This window comes from Ixodes scapularis, unplaced genomic scaffold, assembly GCF_016920785.2.
Source record: "Ixodes scapularis isolate PalLabHiFi unplaced genomic scaffold, ASM1692078v2 PGA_scaffold5__190_contigs__length_132052651, whole genome shotgun sequence".
Classification (NCBI taxonomy): domain Eukaryota; kingdom Metazoa; phylum Arthropoda; class Arachnida; order Ixodida; family Ixodidae; genus Ixodes; species Ixodes scapularis.
This window is the reverse complement of record NW_024609880.1, coordinates 84,010,943-84,030,277: the sequence shown is the minus strand read 5'-3', so window position 1 is coordinate 84,030,277 and position 19,335 is coordinate 84,010,943.

The following is a 19,335-nucleotide window of genomic DNA, read 5'->3' as shown; positions in this document are numbered from 1 at the left end:
GAGAAGTTTAAAGTACTATACTGCCTCCGGCGGGGCCATTCTTATAGTCAGTATAACAGTCACACCAAGCGGCGCGTACTAAGAGCGCTTTCTTAGTTATGGTTAACATCTGTGAGAAATATATATTGAAATACATCTTTCTTCGATTCATTTCTTTATTGGCGTCAAGTATATACGTCATAGTATCCTCTCAGTTTCCAATAGTAACTCCAAACTCTAATTTATATTACGCCCGTTTTTTTTTTTTTTGTTATCGCGGGCGTATTAAAGTCGTTGCGCCGTCGACGTTAGTGTTTGCAGAAGGCAGCGTTTGGAGTCTCATTCATCTCACGTGCTTGCAAATAAAAAAAAAATATAGGTTTCATAAAAAAAAAATTAAAAATTCGTTTTTTTTTTTTAAACAAAAAGGTACAGCGCCTGATGCATGCGGGATAGTGTTTATACTTAGGATGAACTTTGCACCCCAGGGAGGGCTGTCGTTTATGCCTTTCATAACAAAACACCGCTTTCAAAAAATAGCTTTTTTTTCTTTATAAGTAGATTGCGTATGACAAAACTTCATTTCCTTTTTTTTAGACTTCCTAAATTATTTTGCTGGCTTTCAAGCCGAATAGCGAACCCGGTCTGCCGCGCAAATGAAAGAGCTGAAACGTTCCATTCCGATTTTTTATAGTTTATATTCTTTCACACATGTCAGTCTGTCTCCGATTCTAAGTCAATCGAGTCGCTCCCTTGAAAAGGGAGACGCGGGATGAACTAAAGTGCGTGTTGAATAACTTACGTCTGTTGGTATTTTGCTAGAAATTGAGGTTTGATTAAATTATAGGAGCCGTGCCTTGCTTCGGAAGCCGGAAAATTATATTCGAAGAAGGATGTTCGTTTACCTGACATCAAAATGTCACTTATCAACGCTGACAACGGCAGAAAACAAGGATTAGATAGAAGTTCACTTCCGGCATTTTATTAAATATGCAATACGCGAACCGATTCGTAAGACCCGTAACTTTGTTGTGTTCCTTTCTAATGTCGAGTGCGCATCGGCTACGGACCAGCACAATCGGGAAAGGTAACTCTCTACATTTACCTTCAAACCAAACCAGACAAAACGAAACAACAACGTTTCGCGGATGTCGGCTAGCAGGGGGTCTTGGAACGTTCCTGCCGGTATCCTATCGGTGGGCACATGCATAGAATCCCGCGCGCCTCTCTTGAGCTCTAGTCCGTCATCGTCCTTTTTCCTCTTCTCTTAGCATGTCGATTCTTCAGGCGTGCAGAAGCTTCGAAGAATTGCGTGTTGGCAACTCGGTGGTCCAACATGGACGCACCGCCACAGTACTCCTCCTTCAGTGAGGAGGTGGACATTTCCTTAGCCTCGTCACGTGATGCCCCAGGGGAATCTTGTGGGCGATAGGTGGCGGCAGGTAACAGCTAGTGTTAGTGGATCCGCGATGCCGAGGTGTACTGGCCAGTGTACATCCCATCCCGAATGTTTCCTTGTATGGCGTTGTGCGTTCGTGTAGCCGGTGCGCGAGCCATTGAGTGGAGATTGACGGTGTAGGTAATGTGGTGAGATCGGCGTTGGTGCTGACGGCTTTTCCGCTTGTTGTCACACTTTGCGGTGTATTAGGTAGAGCGCTTCCCAGATGGGCAGGTTTCACGCGGTCCAATGCAGCAACCCCCTGCCTTTTGCCAATGTCCAATGTTTTTTTGTTTAGCTCTTCCGCAGCACAATGTACGGGCCGTCGTAGCGTGTTTGTAAATGCTTCCGCACGGCGTCATGTCTCAAGAAGACAGGAATACCTGTCGCCAATTCATCGCTGATATATGTAGACGGACCGCGGCCTTGGCGTGATGCAGTGACGCGGAGCTCCTTCATCAAAGAAGAGAGTGAGAGGAGTATAATGGCAGGGTGCGAGGGGGTGCAGAAAAAGCTTCACAGAAATGATGTGATGATGAGTGCACAAGGGAATATCTGGTGTAGTTCAAACACCTGGAGCCAGCATGCAGAGGATTGCATTTCGTAGCGCTCTTACTTGTTCTATTATGGCTCGCTTTGATGTGCCAGAGTAGAATAGACATGCGTAGGAGGCGAACCCGTTCTAACAGAAGATGAATCGGCGTATTGCAGTTGATCTAATGCGTGAGCTATATTAAGCAGGAAAAGCACAGGACACTAATTCGCGAAGAATATATAATAACGAAGGCCAAAAAAGGTAAAGAGGTGAAAGAGGCCTGCGAAAATATTAAATTGAACACTTTATTTAAAAAAAGTGAACAATAAAAAGTGAATACAGGAAACATACTGTTGAATGGAGCACAACTTAATAGATTTTCGCGACGGCTTTTACTGCCGTGGTTTTGACCCTTGATGATCTGGGAGCTTTCATGATGAAAGCGGTAGTATTGAGTTGATTGAGGAACCTCGTCATTATTTATTATTCCCAGTTTTCTTTAAACAGTTTAAGCAGTTGAACCCGCCCTTACAACAGCGTAACGATTGCACGGTGTGCTAAGCATTGGCATTTTAAACCAATTTTTGTGGCGTAAAACATTGCTGTTTTTTGGTGTGGATGCAAATGTATTACTTGGGCACCGTTTCCCGAAGGATCTTCGCTGATATTAGGAAAAGACGACTCTGTTCGTAAAATTAAGACGCGTTATTTTCTGTTACTCGACGGGCAAGGTAATGCAAAAGTATTGTTACCGAAGCTGGGTGAGACTTGTGTGGCCCGCCGCGAAGAAGGTAAGGACGGCCGTCCTGATAAGTACTAGCAAACAACCAGACGCGTTCCAACGAACGAAGATCTCGCGGCCGAGATGACGTCCGAAGCGGACGTCATCTTGCTCACGTGATCATTTCCCCTCACCCATTCATGTCCCCTCCCCTACTCTTTACAAATTGGTTGCCTTATTTTTTTTTTTTTTTTCAGGCACGTCAACTTTACAACAGTGATGTCATAAACAAGGATCCTACAAAACTCATAATACTTAATGCAAGGAGTCTAGCTATCGCGTTTAAAAGTTTGTACAAGTATTAGTTTGCTTTAGTCCGACAGGCGGCCATGTACACTGCAAAGCTAACAAAATGTTATAAAAAGCGCATTTTTATTATTTGGATCCCAATTAAACGTTCCCGTTTACTACGTTCATTTTTTGGTTAACTTGGCATGAGCAGTCCGAAAAAAAAGCGTTAACGTAGTTTTCTCCAGCCTCAACGATCAGAATAAAATCCGCCATACAGAAGGCTTTTTTTTTTTTTTGTTCCAGTCTTCAGCAATAGGTTTTCTCTTTGCGTGGGAACTTTATTGCGCTAGACCGTGCCAATTTAATAGAGAATCACCAAAAAAGAACGCTCCCAAAACCAAAAATAAATTTTCTGAGCGCGGAGCATATATTTATTATTTCGTTTCACTTGGTACAGAAAAACAAAAAGATATTTGTCAGTGCGCTTAATTCAACTCCTCTGGCTAGTGTAATTGTACCCCCCAAGGTCTTTCCGCTTGGTTTCTTTTTGCCTTTCTCTTTGAATTCCATGCGCAATCGCACTTTTTCCTTCGAGCGAATTTGCTTTCGCAAACGTCCCTTTTCGGCTAATATTCAGTTCGGAGTTTCCTATGAATGTTCGTCCCGCCATTCGCTAAAAAAAAAAAAAAAAAAAAAAAAAAACTTAAATAACAAAAACACACATAAGCAAAATCGTCTTAAAAGTTTAACGGGGTGCACGATTCAAGGCGTCGTATCGCCACTTCATTGTGCGACTTTTTATTCAAGGGACCTCAGTAATAATTGAAATGGTCCCCTTCTCCTTGGGGGTTATGTTCGACAGATGTGTCCTTTCTCCTAAGAAATAATCGAAAGTGACGGAACTGAAGATACCGCGTCTGATTGGTCAAATGACAAAAGTTCCCTCTTTCGTCATTTGAGCCTCTAGCCAATCAGACGCGATATCGTCGATTCCGTCACTTCCGTTTTCTTGTTTGTTTGTTTTTTAAGAGAAACGAAACATTTGTTGAACATAGCCCCCGTGGGCACTGCCTCACGGGAGTGTTAAGGAACGCCTTCAATTTTTACCACCGTGCCTTCGAAACAATTTGTTGCCGGCTAACGCTTGCTATTTTTATCGTGGGTGGTGTATTCCTTCTTCAGACACAAGCCAGACGTGCTCCGCGCGCGTAGGAGAAAAGTACCGCATATTCTTTTCACCGCAACAATAAAGGACGCATTGCCAAATGCAAGGCATCTAGCCAAGCGTAACGCTAGCGGTGAAGACAAGATGCCAAATTTTCAGTCTTTGGACTTGTCCGAATCAAGTTGTCAATAAGGAAACGGGGTCAGCAATTCTCCCTAATACATAAAAATAAATTAGGTCTGCAAACAAAAACAGGCACATCTAAAAAAAAGTAAAATCGTGTATCACTTTTTAATCAGATGCATATAAGTTGGGAAATGTTTGCACCTTGTTCCAGTTATTTCACATATATTTGGGTTGGGAATGGGCCTTTGGCGATGCCTTGCTTATTTTTGCGCTCAGAAAAACGCGTTGGTTTTCTTTCCCAAACATCCGGTATTTCTGAACGATAGTTATTTATACTTTCACCAATAATGCGGCTCTGGCTATAAAAAAAAAAAAAAAAAAAAAGACAAATCTAAGCGAACAAAGCAATGCTTCTGGCAAAGGTTTAGGGCGTCGGCCGGCATGAAACTGATACACCTCTGGCCAACGTAAAGCAGACGACCAAAAAGGTGCCACTACTCCGTTCACGGCTAAGCTGAGAGGGCGGTAGAATTTACTTGCCCGTTGGAGAAGTCAACTGCCGGTCTTGCACCACGCGATTACGGTCTCCGCGCTAACTCACATACAAAACAAAAACCATATGATGAAACGCCAACGATTGATGTCCGCGAGCATGTAACTTCCACAGCCCTGTTAGCTTAACGGTAGCCGAAGTATACACGTACACTGCGGGTATCGGTAGGCGAAAAATTCCGAGTCACTAATTCGCAGACGCAGGCAGGACGTTTGATATTCAGCAGAGGTCTGCGCATGTTCAGAAGGTATTTCACAGGCCAGTAGACAAAGATGGTGGCGAGCAGAAGGCGATTGACAAAAACGGAGCGCGCGTTTCTTAGCAACCTACTTATCGCGCTTTGTGCGCTAAATGTGTTTGCGTACTAGCTGAAAGGCAGCGATGGAAACGACAAAGCGCGACGATAAAAAGAGACAGAGAGCGACCATCCAAATGCGATCGCCGTCATAGCGAACCACTAAGCACACTTCTTCGTCCGTTTACAGCCGGACGACCGAGCACGGCAGGCAGCGCCCCGGAGACGCTGTTTTCATTACACCCGATCCCGTTGCAAGGGTCGGTTTACGTATCCCGGCAAGGGAAAGGGTTAAACAAAACGTATGAAAAATAGATTACGCGGCCTGATTCTCGTCCTAATGGAACAGACCTGGAATGCTTTACAAGTTTATGGTCATCGTAAATTCCTTCCCAAATTACCGGCGCTGCCGTAGCAGTGACGTGTTCGCCCTCTCCTCGGTGCCTTGAGATCTGAGACGCCCCCCATATACGTGTACGTCAATCGGTAAAGAAAAGCAAAATGTAATGGGAGGAGAGGTGGGGACATGGCGGAGGAGAAAGAAGAGAAAGCCAGGGTGGGCTTACCCGTGTAGCTAGATATCTCTGAGCAATTTAAGGCACCAATAGAAGAACCGTGGGTAATGTCTCCATGCCCTGATAATATTTTGTTTTATTTTGGACAGAAATTCTTTTCCTCTTTTTCTTCGCAACGCCCCAGTCGTTTTTTTTTTTTTTTTTTTCTTTTGTGTGTGTGTGTGTGTGTGTGCAATAGCTGGGAAGAAAGTAAAAAAAAATACAGTTAAACAATTGTGATTGTTTCGAGGGACGTAATTAAAATGTGTCCAAAACACCGTGACTCTTGCGATGCACTTTGTTTCTATTTGTTGGACTTAATAATGCCTGGTTAAGTGTCGTCCCCGTTGGTTCTCAGTCGGAGCAAAATCGTATAGTCTGAGCCGGTTCGGGGGTGTGTGCTATCTTTGGCTATCGGCTCTAGTTCCGAGTGTTAAGTTATTTCTTTGTGTTCTGAAAAAAAAAAAAAAAACATAGGCGAAACACTGCAGAAAGTATATTTGCAAAATTCTTTTTAAAGTTTTAGTTCAACAAATGTGGTAAATATAGAACGGATTCTGCAAAATTCTTTTGCCGATTTTCTTTTTTGCTTGGAAGTTACACTTAAAAAAAGTGCATTCTTACACCCTTTGTCCCGTATAATACACCCCAAAGCTTCAATTCTACGTACAGCGCACTGACGTCAATCTGACGGTACTAACTTTCACGATAGGGTTGATAGCCGTGTGGTACAACTTAGTAAAATAGCTAATGTAAGTACGTGTTATACTGACTACAAAAATAAAAAAAACTAATAAATGGGGTTTTCTTGGCCCTATTGCAAAACCTCAGTGTTTTCTTTCTATGGTCTTTAATACATACTTTAGTTATTTAGTAAGTTATATTGCTCCGTTGTCAAGCCCCTCGCTAAACTTGGGGCCGTCTGTTCGACTATAGTGCGATGTACTTCGAACAGAAGTTTTGGGGAGCATTATATGGGAACAAAGGGTGTAAGGTGATACCTTTTTTTTAGAGTGTAGTACGTCTGAGAGTTTCAGGATAAGGTGTCAGTGAAGGTTAAATATTACCCCAAAGGTAGCACAAACTTGTTAATCAGGCACCGTTTTTTTCTTTCTTGTCAATCAGACATGAAGGACAGCATATATTTTTTGATTAGAATCCATAAATTGCTTAGAGTCTTTTTCGAGAGTAACTTCAGAGACGCATTACACGTTAATGCAATGCCAGAACAAAACAAAAAAAAGTTTGTATTTTTTGGATGCATTGTCCGCCCACAAAAGACACGCACAGACCTCGCTCAAAAACCAACAAAAAAAAAAAGTCGGCAAGCTATCTTGAACTTCGCTCAAAGTTTCGGTGCTAATATTTCTGGGCGCATGCGTTCTCCGTTTGGCTTCCTCTGGACACGCCAACAAACGCTATTCTGCACTCGGGGAAACCGCACATATTTGTCACGGAGTCGGCCTCCAAACAAAAAGCGAAATCGTTGCCCGTGTCACGTTTTGCATGCAATAGTTTCGAACCCCTTTTGAAGATTCCCCCAAAACAGACTTCCGCGTTGTTGCTTACTAAAGAGGTCGCACACGCAGGCATGCCGTCCTCTTTGTTATGAATCCCGTGCACCGAACAAGCCAGACGGCACGCCACATAGCGCACGTGCAAACCCAGCCCGAGTTACATTTTTCGTGGCCCAGCTCGTTCAATATCTCGAGGATCCAAGTTGCCCCCTCTCCTGTTCCTCTCTCCTTCTCTCTCTCTCTCTATATATATATTTTTTATTTTTATTTATTTATTTACAGATACTACTGCCTTCTCAAGGAGGGCGTTGTAGGACGGGCTTCTAAACAATGACTGAAACGTACAATATGGAACAAGGCCATTGCACCGAACATAGTAAAGAGCAGAAACCGTGAAGCCCACAACCGAAATACTGCACAACAACGAAACGAAACAGTGAGCATCATTACACTTTGCCATGTACACTTTACTGTTTACGCTAGAAAGCGAACAAGACATTGAACGATGTTATATACACAAACGACCAACACAACTTCAGTTCGAGATATATAGCTGCCAAACTATTTCAGGAGCAGTGCATTGAAAGATTGGCTAACAGACAGCAGTCAGAACAAAATCAAAACAATAAGCAACAAGTAGCCTCGAGGTTATTTAAATAATGAAAAGAGCGAGGTTTTAAATGATTGGATGGAAGTCGTGTTTACCATGTCAAAAGGCAGCTCATCCCATTCAGTAATGGTTTTAGGAAAAAAAGAAAACTTGAAGCAGTCGGTATGGCACTGATAGTCTGTAAGTGATAAGGCATGGTAGCTACGTGTGCTTCTCGCAGATTTTAGAGTGACATAGCGTGACCTGTCTATTCTAAAGCCATCGTTTATCAGTGTGTATAGAAAAGTGAGTCTGTTAATTTTCCTACGCGTTTGAAGGGGCTGGATACCGGCTATGCTGTATAGGGCACTCACAGAATCTAATCTTTTGTATTTGTTGTAAATGAATCTTAGTGCCCTCTTTTGTATTCTTTCGAGTTTATTTATGTTCGATAATATGTGTGGATCCCAAATAATGTCAGCATATTCTAAAAGTGGCCTGGTGAGAGATTTGTAGGCTATTAATTTTGTTGCAGATGTAGAGTGTGTTAAGTTACGTTTCAGATACCACAGTTTGAACATCGCCTTTTGACACAGCGACCCAATGTGGGCATTCCATCTGAGATCAGAAGATATAGTGACTCCAAGATATTTGAATGAAGAAACTTGTTGCAGAGCAGAGTTATTTAAACTGTATGAAAAGACCAACGGAGACTTTTTACGCGTTATTGTCATCGAAACACATTTTTCAAGGTTTAACTGCATTTGGCATGTCTGGCACCAGTCACTGATTTTTTTTCAGGCTCCAATTGAGATTAGCTTGATCTGCGCCATTTTTAATTTCAGAAAATATAACCAGATCGTCGGCAAATAGGCAAAAGTTTAGGTTTATGTTATCTTTTACTACGTCGTTTATATAAACGAGGAAAAGGAGAGGGCCTAACACGGATCCCTGAGGAACGCCTGAATGCACCGGCAGTAATGATGATCATTCCTTCTTTACCTCAACAAGCTGTTTCTTATTGCATAGGTAGTCTTTAATCCACCGAAGCACTTTGCCATTTGGTAATAATTTAGATAGTTTTACAAGAGGTTTCGGGTGTGACACACGGTCGAAGGCCTTCGAAAAATCTAATAATATTACATCCGTTCGCCCCCTTTTGTTAATAATTTCCGAAAAATAATGAACTGTTTTCGGAAGTTGCGTAGACGTAGAGAGCTTACGCCTGAATCCATGTTGTTCAGAACAAATAACGTTGATTGTTTCTAGAAAAGAAGAGATATGATTATGTACTATATCCTCAAGCAGTTTGTTGACCGTACAGAGCAGAGAAATTGGTCTATAATTAGTAGTGTCATCGGTGCTCCCCGATTTGTGGATGGGAATGACTCTTGCGCATTTCCAATCATCTGGCACTGAACCTTCTCTAGCGATTTTTGAATAAACAGTATAAATATTTAGAACACCATTCCGCGTATCTTATTAAAAATTTATTCGGTATATCGTCGGGACCAGAAGTTTTTTTAGTATCTAGACTGAGCAGAGAAGCGAACACTCCATCCTCAGAGACGGCAATATCAGGCAGTGACTGTGCAAACTGAAAATCTGGCGAGCTCGGTTCGACACCGTTGTCTTGCGAAAACACACTGGAAAAGTACTGGTTAAAGGCGGTGGACATTTCTTTGCCCGCAGTTACGTCTACTCCGTCCACAATTTTTTTATCTAGCTGTTTCTCCTTGGGAGAAATGTATCGCCAGAATTTCTTTGGGTCTGTTATTAAAAAGCGAGGTAGTGAGACGTTAAAAAAGTTGTACTTGGATTTGCGTATAGAATTGTTTAATACCTGCTTTTGCTCCCTCATCTTGTCAGCATATTCTCCTAGTAGAAGATTGTGTTTATTTTTTCGCAGTCTATGAATTCTGCGTTTTAAGTGAATAATATTACGCGTTAACCACGGTTTGTTATGATTTCTGGAGCGGAGAGTTCTTTTAGGCACATAAAGATTCAAACACCCATGAACTAGGTTTTTCAAATACAACCACATTTCGTTAACATTATTTTCTGGCGAAGAGTACAGACTAAGAAAAAAGTCATGTTTAATTTCAAATTGGTCAATAACACTTTCGTCGAGCGCGTTCTTAATATCGTACACTCTGCGTGTGCTCCTACGAGCAGGACTAGCAAACCTACACTAGAGGGATTATATTCAACAACAACAATGCGGTGATCTGAGATGCCTTCCGAGACCTCACATGAAAAGGTGCGCTTCGCGACATCACTTGAAACAAACACGAGATCAAGAGTATTTGACGATGAACCTTGAACACGTGTGGCTGTAGTGACGGTTTGATACAGGTTTAGATTGAACGACATTTCAGTTAACAAGACAGAATCAGTACAGTTGTGGTTCAAAGGAGAAAGATTTTCCCAGCTAATATTGGGAAGGTTAAAGTCACCTGCAATAATAACGTGCTTAATTTTTTTTACAATGGGCGTGAGGTGTGAGTATAAATTTTCTAAAAACGACAAGTCAGCATTAGGGGGACGATAAACACCACCAAAAATAATGGGAGGAGAAAATAAGTTTCTTCTAGCCCAACAAGACTCTGTTCCATCAACATCATTCAGAACCGTAAAGTTCAGCGTATCTTTTAACATTATTGCGACCCCTCCACCTCGAGAGCACCGGTCTTTTCGAATGATTTTAAATCCGCTGGGAACAATTTCAGAGTCACTGACAGAACTATGAAGCCATGTTTCAGTGATGACCAGTACATCGGGGTCATGCTCAGCTAACGAAATGTCAAGATCGTCAAGCTTGTTCAAAAGGCTACGAGCATTTACGTTAATCAGCTTAAAACTACTTGGCCCTGTAAGTTGACGTCAAGGTTGGGAAAATAAAAAAGCTGCATGCAGCCTTTCACGCTGAGCAGTATCACAGTTCCAAACATAGGCGTCACCGTTGATAAGGAGCTTATCATAGACGAGTTTAACCTTTTGTTTGTTAGCTCTCTCGGCTTGGGAGCTCTCCCATAAGTTACGACGCAATGACTGTACACAAATAGAGTAATCTTCGCCAATGGCGAAATTAGTACCTTTCAGCTTCGTAACATTTTTCAAGAGTGCCATCTTATCATTGTAGTCAAAAAACCGCACTATAACTGGTCGCACTTTGTTTTTTTGATTTTTCCCTAGCCTACGCATGCGTTCGATGGAAGTTACCGTGACGCCTAGCATGCTTTCGAAGATGTTCACACTTACATACTCTTTTAAACCGTAAAAGGTCTCTTGAGCTACCTCAGGAATACCATAAATTATTAGGTTGTTGCGTCGTGATCTGTTTTCAAGATCGTTCAGTTTCACTTCAATATGCGATACGGAAGATGTTAGACCTGTTATTTTCTCCTCGCAATCTTGTATTTTCTTTACTTCTATGCTCAGGTTTTCAATCGTCCGTTCGATAGAATCTAAGCGATTATCAAGTTTTGCAAGCGCTTGATCGAATGACGATTTCCATGTTTTGATGTCCACTACGTCTTGAGCCATCTTGTTTTGACTTTCGAGAATCTGCGCAAGCAATTCCTCAGTTGTAGGCCCAGGGTTCAGTTCTAGGTCGCCAGACAAGGCCAACTTGATTAGGGAGTTTATAGCGGAAATGAAATCAGAACATGCCTGGGGGCTTGGCAGCAGTAAAAGACAGATGTTATTGCTTTTGTGAGAGTCAGAATCAATTTGACCAACCTGCACGAGAACGAAGAACAGTTTAGGCGTCATGTTGGTTTGCTGCTGCCAAGCCCAGATATATCTTTAGTCTAGGGGCGGTTTTCAAATGATGTGGCAATTCTTCCGGGGTGAGTATGAGGGTTTTTATGACACCTGATCGGTTTTGTAGGTAAAAACAAAGTACTTAACACCACCGGTTGCGGTTTTGCAAATGGCGTCTGCAATGACATCTACCTCTCCTCGAAATTAGACATATGTTGGGACACCCTTACGTTTTGATTTGTGAAGGAACGCAACTACGATGTTCTGAACAAATCGTATCCCTCGGCCGCAGTGCTGACCGCTCTGCCTTTTCTTTATTTTTACTTACTTCCTCGTCGCACTCCGAGATTTTAAAGACGGAAGTAAGGAATCTGATGTCGACGCATCAAACGGGGTGTCCTAATCTGCCTGTAAATAAGTTGTCAGTCAATATGTTTGTCAGTCGGTGGGTTTGTCAGTGGAACGGTAGGCAATCGGTCAAAAAACCGTGAGAAGAAGGCATGTAACCCCACGGGAAGCAAGGCTAGACAAAGAATATCGAAAAAAATTAACACACAAAGTTGTCTGAGAACGGACAACCACTGCTTTCAACTAAAAGCTGTAAAACAACTTTTACACTATTTATTTTCAGAATATTAATAAAGTTTCAGGAGGTGCATCTTTAAAATTAATTTTCAGTGGGCGATAAACCCTTTTCGAAATGTAGTGCCATCTGGTGGCTCAAATAGCAGTTTATCCTTTAGCGGTACTAATGGCGGTAATCAATCTGCGATCTGTAGTATTTTGCCGGGCACAATTACTTTCGCTGGTCAACGGCATACGAGAATGTACTCTTTGCCTTACAATGCTTTCTGTGTCTCTCAGCTTCGATGGCGACATATAAAAAAGCAGTAACAACGAAGCACACGCTCACATTCATGCCGTAATAAAATTTTATACATCAAGGGGCTTTAGAGCCGATTGTGTGCCGCCAACAGACTGACTGGTCCCGAGTTAGAAATGAACGCTCACAAAGCACTTGCATTCAATTCCTGCGCCTTCCATAAAAAGTAACCACAAGGCCGCCATCAGTACGATACATTTGCCATTCCTCAGGTGATGATAGTGATCAAAATGGCCAGACTGAATTTCGGAAAGGGTCTATTTTTCAATATCAGTGCACGGACGCCTTGGATCCAGTAACCAACATTCACAGCCGCCAGTAACTTCTGCTTTCTTTTTGCAAGTTTTCATGGCAACTACATACAGAAGGTGGCAGCACGAGCTGTAGTACAATCAGTAAGAGAAGCTTGCGCGCCACTAGGCACTTATACAGGTATACCTCCTCGCGTTCACGGAACCGGTCACTTGGCATAAGATGCCTTCAAACCCGCCGGGAGGAATAGAGGCATCACTAGCAAACCGCCCTGGCCTTAACTAATTCAGCAGGTTGGTCTGTTGAGTGACTCTAAACTTTGTTCTTGCGTCCAATTATGATTTTTATTTCATTATTTGAGGACCACATCGTCGGCACGTCGTCAGAGGCCATATGCAGGATCGAATGGGTGAGGTGTCGAACTTTTCTGCAGGCCACAAAGACAAATATTGTGTATTGTGACACATATATTTCCGCCTTGTTTATCGTGGACTACTGATTAAGGGCTTTAGTGCTACGACCGTATTACCCTTTGTCTTTGCTTACTTTTTTAAGTAAAAATGTAAAATACGTAGTTTGGAATATTTTCGCTCTGAAATTTTTGGTAGGCAAAGGAATTGTATCTGTCGCAGGGAGAATCACTTCTTTGTTTTTGTTGTTTAGAGTTTTGTAGCTATTGACATGGAGGAGGGTGTTGTTAACGATATACACTCTCGATGTGATTACTCCTTAGACATTACAGTGTGTTTGAATACCTGGATTAAAGACGCCACATTCAAGTAGTAAGCACTAAAACTACGTTTAGAAAAAAACGTGCAGCCAGTCGGACTATTGTTCTAGGTTGTTTGTGACACCTTTCTGTTGCCTTTTTGTATTTTATGTGTTAGCCTAGGGAAACTATAACAAATTTCAGAACTTCTTGCTTCCCCGCCGCCATATAATTTAATATCTTAAATATCAATATATTTTCGAAATTTTTTTCAGAGAGCCCTTTTGTAAGAAAGCTTTCATATACACATTTTATAATGTATTAATGTTGTAAAAATGAGTGACTAGTAATGCTAAGTAATGCTAGAAAATACCTGAAATTCGAGAAAATGATTACAAAAACATATTCCGATATTAATTTGATCATACTTCCGAATGTCGCGACGCGATTAATACGTTTGTGAGTTAGTAAATCTCGGTGTCACTATTCATATACCAAGACTCGTATGGTGACTTCTGAGGAGAACTTCAGTGGCTGTCGGGATGATCACATGATTGCTTACGCCAGCCAGTAGGAGTGAAATGCCACTCGTGACGTAGTCCTTCTGCAATGACACTCAATATTGTTTGATTGGTGATAAAGATTTTTCGTCTCACTTTTCCGTATTGCTCGTCCCACTTCGCGCCTCATGTTTTCACCGGGTCACGCTGGCCAAAAAAGATGTGCTACGTGAGAAGCCGAAAGTCGAATATCTTTCCCGCTTCCAACTTCCTCAAAAAGGATCTTGGCAGCTCCAGCGTCCACATCTCACCTAGACCTTAAAGGGATACTACAACGAAATTTCGGCGCTCATTTTTTGGTTTATGTGTTCAAAGGAGCAGTATCACATCGAATATACCAATATCTTGTTAAAAAAAAAAAGTCTCAAAGAGGAATTTTAAAACGAATTAAACGATTAGCAAAGAGCATCTGGTGGATGTCGCTAACGCCTCGCTTCTAATGCCCGTCTAGGAACCTTGACAGCTAGTGAAGGTGAGTGTCTCGCCTCCGGCCACGACGAGAGAAGAGGGGAAGGAAGAATTCTCCTCTTCCGGAGAATGCCTTTTGTGTGTCGCAGAAGTTGCTATTGTCCCCCTACAAGATTATAGAAGATTAACCCGTCACTCAAAATTCGTACAAAAGCAGCCGCTTCGGTGGCTGGAACGACTAGGCCATCCTCGACGTCAACCTCGCCGTAGCTTTGCTCGTCCCGAGACGACCTACGTCACGATAGCGTTGGATGTCACGTGGTATCCGCTGGGCCTTCTCCGAGCGTTTGCCAGAGTGGGCCGTTTACAAGGAAAAATACAGCCACCAGGCTCAAAATACAAACGTGCGATTGTCATTTACGGATATTGTGGATCAAATTCAATCTATTTTTGAACACGACGGGAATATTTCAAATTTCGTTGAAGTATCCCTTTAAACATTATGTTTGCACAGGACCATTATATATCAAATGTAGGCTCAAAAAACAAAATCTGGCGAGTTATAAAAAAAGTTGATAGTTTCTGAGGCTAGAAAAAAAAAATCGGGACTAACAATGCAGTGGGGGCCACTCTGGCTCAGTTGCGAAGCGATGCATGGTCCCTAAGACGAATTAGGTTAGCACTCGTTTCTTGTTTGGGACGCGTGGGGCAAACATTTAGATAATACTGCCAACGCGACCCCCGCCATCTGTTGCGCTGCGTGTCAACGTTGACTAATGGCGACGTCGATCGCAATGTGTTCCAAGTGATAATATGCGGTCATCTTCGTGCATTTTCCGGCAAATGAATCCGGCACTGCAGACAGAAACGTAGAATGTGGCGAGCCACTTGTCGCCCGTTGTTATTGGCCTGTCGGAAGCTGAACTTGTTCCAGATATTCAGGCCAGGAGGTTGGTGTCTGCTGAAAAATTAATCGTCACATCTGCAGTCGTCGAGAACCGAGGTACACAGCCACGTTTTCTATACAAGAAAAGGTGATGGATTAGTGGGTAGAGGAAAAGTCTGTAGCTGGCTTTGTCTCTACTCAGTGTTCGAACGCCGAACGCTATTGTTCGAACGCGTTCCAGCGGTAAGTAAAGAGAGAGGCAGCCAGCCTTTGGGGTGTCCCCACAATCATTCCAATCAGAGTTTGGCGCACTGACATATTCCAGCGTGCTCTCATCTACTCCTCTTCGTCAGTTTCACTTCGGAAAGACACTGACAGAGTAAGAACGGCGGGGCTTGTCTTTGGCAGGCACAACTCCCGGCACGCGCTTTGTGCTTTCAGTCGTGCTTTGACTGCACATGCGCGCTCGAAGATATAAACTCGAGCTGGGGTGGAACAACGAAAGCTCCTTGCCGTTATTACATTGTAAGTAGCTATGGGTATCAAACGATTTCAAGCGGGAGTTTAGTAAAGTTTGGATAAATAAGTAAGAAAAAAGCCGAAGGAAATAATTTGCGATGAGTCGGACACTTCGTAAAAACTGTGACAATTTTCTCTTTCTGGTATTTGATCACTCCAGTGTCCAGCCTGAATTAGTTTTTTCACTGTGGGTCTTAAAAGGATAACCGTTAAAAAGTTAAATTTCCCTCGATATAGGGGAAATGAAGCCTGCCATTCTAAAACAAACGACGTAACATATTTGTTAGAGTCATGCGAATCCAGCTTCAAGCCAAGCAGTGAATTCAATAACTTCATTTTTTTTATCTTCACTAAAACAAGATCTCTATGAAGTCCGAATACCGCCTGGGCGTTTTCATCTCAACTCAGGCATGATTTCATGATCAAACTTTTAATTTTGATAAAAAAAATGTTTTGGCCGCATTTTGAAAATGTAAACGAGCGTAAATGGCAAGCTTCGTAGATTTTGTGGTTTCAGTTTATTGGCCCTTGAAGCGGCCGAGGCAAAAACACGTTTCTTCAGCCTGTCGGAGATGGCATGTTTGACCACTCGCTACTTTGTCACTTATCGAACTATTCCACTAGGTCTCAATGGTGACACTTTCAAAATAATTTTCATTGTGATATTGAAATAAAAAATATATATATACTTCGAAGTGTTAAAAAGAATTTTGAACTGTGTATCTTGAATAATTTTTGGCAAGGTTTGGCAATATTGTTAGCGCGTACCTATTTGATATGTTAATGAACTTGATATCGTAAGAAAGTCGAAGCCTCGTTCTTTTCATTCCTTATAAATTCAATAATTTATGTAATAGAAAACGTGTGTTAAATACATTTGAATTAACCAACGTTTCAAACATCTTGCGATGCCTGCAACGATATTAAAAAAAAATATATTTCTACATTTTAAGTAGTAGTAATGTATCATAGTGGTTTATTATCAGATACAAAATATAAAGCGTACATAATGTTTGTATATGCACTATGAAGTATGTTCGTTGAAGAAAAACAAAGAGAGATACAGAGAAAGCAAGGAGTGTAGTAAGGAGACAGGAGACTCACTCAAAACACAATGCAGTAATTGCCCATACCATGGTGCGCGCCACGGGAGGTCGTGCACATCTCGGCGCCAAGAAGTCCGCGCTGGAGACTGCGTGGGGTGTACGTGGAATCTCGACTCCGTTTCAATCTGTCACAAACCAAAGCCGAGGCACGTTCTAATTGACTTTCACACACGGAAACCACGTTATGACGTGTAATTCATGACGCTTCGTTGCTAGTCGAGCCGAACGGTGACAGACGTGACGTCACAAGTTCTAAAGAGCTCATTGCTTAATGTGGTAAGCAGACACACTGACCGAACCACGTTTTCGGCACCTTATTAATCCAGGTTTTCGTGTTTCTTAGAGCGCAGCTCTGAGGCGCCCGTCTCCGGGCTGAGCGGCGCCGCCGTCGGCGTTGGTTTCGGCGTAACCGCGCTAAAATTAGCGGGAAAATGGACTTCACGTGACATCAACACCAATTCAGTTTCCCTTTTAAATTTAGCGGGGAAAAAATGTCAAATAACTTCGTGTCACGTCATCTATGAACAAATTCAGTTTTTCCTCTAGATTTAGCGCGAAAATTGACGTCACGTGACCTCAACACCAATTTGATTCAGCGCTAAATTTATCAGAAAAACTGACGTCACGTGACTTCAACACCAACTCAGTTTTTCCGCTAAATTTCGCCGGGAAAATTACGTCACTTGTCTTGCTGTCACGTCACCTGTGAACAAATTCAGTTTCTCCGTTAGATTTAGCGGGAAAATTGACGTCCCGTGCGGAGGAGGAGGAGGGGAACGTACGGAGGAGGAGGACGAAAAGAGGAGAGGAGTTGGAGGGGAGAGGGGGAGTAGGGGAGGAGGAGAAGAAGCAGGAATGGGGAAGGAGGAGGGAGGACGAGCAGCAGAGGAGGGGAAGGAGGAGGTGCATACCCTCCCATCCGCACCCTACCCTCCTCCTCTTCAAGAGCTGCGTTCTAATTCCACGTTACACAGATTTGTAAACTTCTTAATCTATTTCCGTTCGCTGCGGTTTGTGTATATGGGTTTCTGTTCTACTTGGGTGCCACTGTACGAAACTAGTGGTGGCACGGGCACGGCGAGCTTTTCTCGAGTGAATCGCGACGTTATGCTCTAAATCGGGAGACTTCTCTTAATGACAGCCATTTGGTGTAGGTGAGCGCTGGTTCTTGCGTGTGAAAAGTGAGGGGAAAAAGAAGGAGAGTGCCGTCTAGGACGCCTTTTAAAACCGGCTGCGGGGTCACTAAGCTGAAGCAATCACTGGGCGCGTGCGTGTATATTGGCACGCCTACACCAAATGTGGCTCCGTGAACGGTTTTTGATTGTCACGTAAATAACGTTTAGTTAAAAAAGCAGATTGAGTAAGGGAGATATTTTATGAAATTAGAAAATGTTATGAATAAACAACACCCGTATTTCATTAATATAAAGGATCCTTGGACTGTTTAAAACTTCACCGGTTTCTAATCGGGGCCGTGATTCTGGAATAAAAATGTTATTCATCTGCTTTATTTGTCAAAGCATGATATCAGTGCAACATTGTTATACACTCTCGAAGTCAGTGATTTGCAGTATGGGATGTTAAAAAAAGATATTAAAAGAATAGCCGTATTAGAGTACCCGATGTATGAACTTCTATGGTAAGAAGGATGGGTAAGTTGGTAATTCAAAATGGATAAATGCGCTATTAAACGAGAGACAGGTGCAAGAATGGCGAACTACACAAAGCACTGTGTATGTTCGTCAGTCTTCCACTTTTTCGTCGTTTCGTTCAAGCTTTTGTTCTCTACAAGAATAGTTGAACGCCTCGTTGAAATGTTTGAATAAAAAGAAAATATTTATATATCAATTTCCCTACTTTCTGGACTATAGTCCGCGGACTATACATGTTTAAACGTTGAAAATGCACCCGGTGCGGACTATGATATGATTTTTTTTCTAGATGGTTCACTGTGACACGTCGTGAAGGATTTTATGAGTAACGAACATTATAATTGTTGATTTATGTACGCCAAAGCTTCTTCGCAAGCTAATACAGTAGGCATTTGTCAAGGCGCGCTGTGTATGATATTTTTTTACGTCCGGAATGTAGGCACTAAGTCTGTACAATGCATGGGGCGCGGATAATGTACCGGGTGCGGACCTATCTAAGCAAAAACCTCTATGTTTTACCCATATTTGCCTCTGACGACTATAAACCGGGTGCGGACTATAGTCCGGAAAATACGGTACACAAATGTATTCGATTAAAGTTTGACATGATCGAAGTCATTCCGTATCCTCCAATATCAAGATATCTAGAACCTCTCAATTACTGCCGATTTCTAATCAACTATGAGGTTTTGATGCTGTTTGTTTTTACCCTCTTGGTTATCGAAAAACAAATGAGGCATGGTTAGAAGAAAGAATCATGAGCCATTCCACTCTGTGAAGGTGCATGACCAGCGAAGCTGCATAGCACACGACAGAGACAGGACACAGAATT